General features: G+C 41.7%; 1 long non-coding RNA gene across 1 annotated transcript; it reads left to right on the forward strand.

Moving 5' to 3' along the window:
* The first annotated feature begins 2407 nt into the window (after nt 1-2407).
* On the forward strand, nt 2408-3233 carry LOC141621411 (uncharacterized). The gene is made up of 2 exons (XR_012532305.1): nt 2408-2521; nt 3031-3233. It is a non-coding gene; the product is annotated as an uncharacterized LOC141621411 (long non-coding RNA).
* Nucleotides 3234-5164: the final 1931 nt, after the last annotated feature.

Raw genomic sequence — 5164 nt, forward strand, 5'->3', positions numbered from 1 at the left:
TGTGAGGAAGTATAAGATGTGGATATACGAGGTGTTATTTGGAAGTTAGTGCTCTTGATGTTATGGCTACATTTGCCGGAGGGGTGATAATTGTGTATAAGAGAGGATATGTTATGAAAGGCACCTGAGTTAAGTCCGGATGAGAGGTATTCATTGTCAAGTGGTAACTTATGTGATCAGGATTGACTAGTTGGATGTGATTACGGGTCTATGATATGTGTAAATGTTTGTGTGAGGTTCTGACCTCACAAGAAGTGGTAGGGTGTGATAATTATAAAGTTGTTATATGAATGTTTTGTAATTTATGTTGGGTACGGTATACTAATGAAATGAGGTTCAAAAGGTAATAATTTGATTGATCTGGCAAGAATAGTTAAAATTGTATGTGTATTAATGATACATGTTTATCCCGTGAAATGGTAAGGATGATGTTCATGAGATTCTTGTCAGTTTATTCCGTATAATATGATGTGTTATAATCTAGTAAAACGGTTTTGAATGAGTTTTCTTGTTCGAAATGTCATACTGAGTCAGTGTTTATGGGAATTATATGTGGTTGTGCTGTTTATCGATGTGGTTGTTGTGCCTCGGGTGGTGATCCGGGCATGGTACTTCGTATTGTGATGCGGGCATTTTCGCGCTGCGGTGCGGCTGTTGGTTGCGGTGTTACGATGCCGTCACCGGTTGTGGTTGAGTATACGGGGTGGTTACGATTTGAGTTTCAAAGAGACCGATTATACCTGATTGTTGATTTGTTGCTGTTGTTTCTTGTGAGTTTCGGTTAGACATGTAGACTGTTGTTTTGTTTGTTGATGTTTCTTACCAGTTTCGGTTTGGGAATGAGGGTAGAGGATGATGTGAAAGAGAGTTGTATATGTTTTCCTTGTTATCATGGTATAGTGATATTCCGTTGATGGGACACAGTTGTGATAGGCTGTTACAGTAATTTTGATCTTGTTCTAGATGAGGCTTTCGTAGAACATGTGTGGTATAATGATCTGATATATGCAGATGGTTCATAATCCTTTGTTGAGACAGTGAGTGTAGGGTGTTGGGTATTTAGTGTCGTGTTTATGTATGAGTCTTGCGGTAATGAAAGAAAGGAACTTGAGGATCTAGTGTGAGTGTACGTAACAAGTGTGAATCGTGAATTATGCTCTTGGCGATAAGAGTTTTATATAGTTATATAGAGAGGTATGTCGTGTTGCGGTAATGTGGAAGAGTTAGAGTGTTTGTCATGATCAGGATTGTGTGGTAGTGGTTAGATGGAGTGCAGAATGAGTTGAGGTATGAGAACTGTTTAAGTAAGAGAGCCTTGGTTATAGTAAGTGTTTAGATTATAGGTGGGTATCTTTCACATGTGGTGGTGATGAGGATAATGAGAGGTATAGCTAAGGTTCTAGTATTAGTGAGTTACGAGGACGTACCATGTGTCTTAAGAGGAGTAGGATGCGGCAAAGAGCGTTTGAGGGTTGTGCATGTCGTAATATTATTGGACGTAGAGTGTTGGTGTAGCATAAGGAATGGATGGGTACATATAGTGGTTGATAGTGTTAAAAGGCCATGGCTGTGCTTGTAGTAGTTCGATGTTTAGGAGTGTGAGAATTTTTCGATAGTGTTGATAAAAGTGGATGATGATATTTATGAGTTCGAGAGTTTTGGCAGCTGGATGATGATGTTGATGAGTGTGAGTAAACTTCAAGGACGAAGTTCCTTTTTAAGAGTGGTAGAATGTAACATTCCGTTTTGATGGTTGATCTTCTTTTGTGGATTGTCTTGGTATTGAGTGCTATTGAGTGTTACGGAAGTGAGACAAGATTGGAAACATTATTTTGTGGTTATTCGATAATGTTAGGGAGTCTATACCGAGAGGATATGTTATCTAGTAAGCGTGGTTAGTGGAGCTGGTGTTAGGTGTCCATGTTTTATAGGTTGGGTTGGAACGGGGGACGAAGTTCTTTTTAAGGGGGAAGATTGTAACACTACGGATTTTGTTAAGTTGTATACTCGACTGAGTAGAGCCTACTCGGCCGAGTAGTGTTAATTGTGGAGTCTGTTTTGGTTCTGCCGAGTAATACTCGGCCGAGTATGGAGAATACTCGACCGAGTAGATGATACTCGGCCGAGTATAGCACTACTCGACCGAGTATCCGGTCTGGCGAATGTTATTTTATCGGTTTGATTAGGGAATATTAGGGTTATTTTATATTCGACGTCAGTTTCTAAAACATCACTTCCAACCCTAATCATTCTACGATCTCTCCCTAATCACTCCCTAATCATTCTCATATCTCATTGTGTGTGCAAATCGTCGTGATCCTTGCGTGTAGTCTCTTATTCTACTGTTGGTAAGTTTCATTCCCTTGTCATTTGTATTCTTTTGGGGTTACTGTATATATGGAATTGGGGAAAATGGGATTGTGCAATGTGTAATTGTATTATGTGATTATTGTTGTAGGTGACGATGTGATATTTGTTATGCATTTGTATGGTTGATTGCAGCATAGCGGATTGCGAAAAGGTAGGGTTTCCTCCTACTCAGTACTGTTAATTGATTGAGATTACTATTGTACTGTAATTGTTGTTATCTGCTGATCATCGGAGTATGGGTGTTGTGGTGACGGTGGTGAGGTGATTGTGTTGTGACGGTTGTGGTGTTGTGACAGCTGTGATGCTGTGGTTTGTGTGATTGTGGTGGAGTCACTTGCGGGAGTGGCTTCACACCCTAGTTCGCCCTCCGTGGAACCCGCCATGGGAGGGGATGTGGACATTAAGGGACAGGGATTGTTAGTCGCTCGTTGATGAGCTGGACTAGGTGGGGATGGGCTGCGGTCACCCACTGGCGGCGAGGATTACCTGTTGCGATGGGTAATCTGGCAGGGCTACACACTTCGGTGTGTAGTCGGTTACTGTGCGAGAGATCGATGATCAATTTGGTGGTAATGTTTGTTGTCTTATATTGATTGAGTAACCGACCCCGTGTTGTTGTTTTGTAAAACCTGCGGTGATCCATTCGGGGATGGTGAGCAGATTGTGACAGGTGATACATTTATTGAGCTTGGGGGCAGTCATGGGAGAGTCACCACGCTGGATTAGATGACACCATCACGAGCTTTAGTTATTGTTTTGGTAGTTGTTGCCATTTGGATAATTCGTTTATTAGATTTTGGAGACTATGTAACTTTTATAATTACCGTACATTAATAAATGTGTTTGGACTGTTGCTTTTGATATATACTAACCTCGGGCAACCGAGATGGTAACAACCTTTCATGCTGGGGTGGTCCTGGTAGGGTACCTTGGTATGAGGGGGTGTTACAACAATTCCTTAAATAATTATAATAAGGTAATTATAATAGTTTCCTAATTGGCCTCACATACTCTCTAATCTTAGACTATAAATACCCTATTAAAGCTGAGAATTAATAACAAAATAAAGAGGAGGAGCTTTAGGAGACGGAAAGAAGAAGAATTAACAAAACCAATTAATCGGCTCAAGGTAATATTTCAGACCATCTTATGTATACACTTTAGCATATTATAACTCGATAACTAGACCACCATAGGACTCGGGATTTGGACTTAGAGCAACCTTGGACTGCCAAGATTAAGACCTGACCATTATTGACCGTCGTTGACTAGGGTTGGGGTGGTTTTGAAGCGGCTGGTCAGGAGGGGTGCTGTGGGTTTGACCGTGGGTTTGGGATGGGTAGTTGAACCCTTATTTTGACCCGTCGTGACCTTGGAAGAGGTTGGTTGTGATGGGGGACGATGGGCGGTCTGCTTGGTGGTGGCTGAGTGTGGGCAGGTGGTGGTTTGTGCTGGTGGTGGCCGAAAATCGCAAAGAACAGGGGAGAGCAGGGGTTCTGACACAGCTAGTTTAAGACGAGTCTCGTGTCTTCGTTAGGGGACCATTGAAGAAGTAGGGACCATTCCTGGAACCACCGTGGGACAGTGGTGTCAATGGTGGTGGCCAGAGGTGGTGGAGGTGGCTCTAGTGGGGTTGGCGAGGGGTGTTTTACACGGGGGAACGAGTGTGGTTGGTGATGTGATGACGGGTTGTGAGGGGGCTGGTTAGGGCACGGTTTTTGGGGCTGCTGATGGTGGTTTGACAGGAGGTGAAGGGGGTGGTTGGGTGAGTTGTGGTGTAGGCTAGATATGGCAGGTTTGGGTGGTTACGATGGTGGCTGGGGGTGTCGGATATAGGGGGGTTTAGAAGGGTTGTCAGACACGATTTTGTCGTGTAATATGTAGTATGTGGGTTTGTGTTTTACGGGTTGTTTGGATAAATGGGTTTGGTTTTATTGTTTATTAAGACGGGTTTATTTTGGTGTGTTTGGTGACGAGTTTTAAGTGGGTAATTCGGGTGACTCGAGTTTGTTTCATAAGCGGGTTTTTAATATCGTAACCTTTAATAATTATAATAAATAATTATTTTGAATAATTAAATAAAAGGAATAAATAAATAAATAATTGACTTGAATTATAATAATTTGATTAGGTGACGGTTGTGAAGAATTATTATCGGATCGGATTTGCTTTATTTATTGGATTGCTTGGGCTGCTTAATTGGAATTGCTTATCAGGTAGGGATAAATCCTACTCAACTTTTACTCGATAATATTTGTCGGATGGCTTATATTAACGTGCAATGATCGTATGTGAATTGTCGTGTGCGACAGTCAGTTGTACGTTGTTGAGGGATTTTGTACACTGGGGTGATGGTAATATGTACGTTGTGAGGGAGGGGTACTATTACATATTGGCGGTACGTTGTTAAGGGAGGGGCACCAAAGTAAATGAGCACATTGTTAAGGGAGGTGTGCTAAGTAAAAGGCTGGAGCACGTTGTTAGGGGGTTGTGCAAAGTAAAAAGGAAATTGGATTGTTATCGTATGTTTTTGTTGTTAGTATTTATTCCTACTCAACCTCGCGGTTGACTGTGTATTCGTGAACACCTGCGGTGAACCGTTTTATGGGGAGCAGATTTGACAGGTACTAAAGATTAGCTAACTTGGTAGCTATGGGATGCGTGAGGACTTGGCAAATCTACCTAGAAGTCTAGACCACATAGATTATGAGATCAGTTTATTTCTTTCCGCTGCGAGTTGTAATTATTTTGTATTAAGTTTTAGTTGGTTAGTTTGTAATAAACATGAAATCGT

Source organism: Silene latifolia, chromosome X, assembly GCF_048544455.1.
Source record: "Silene latifolia isolate original U9 population chromosome X, ASM4854445v1, whole genome shotgun sequence".
Taxonomy (NCBI): Eukaryota; Viridiplantae; Streptophyta; class Magnoliopsida; order Caryophyllales; family Caryophyllaceae; genus Silene; species Silene latifolia.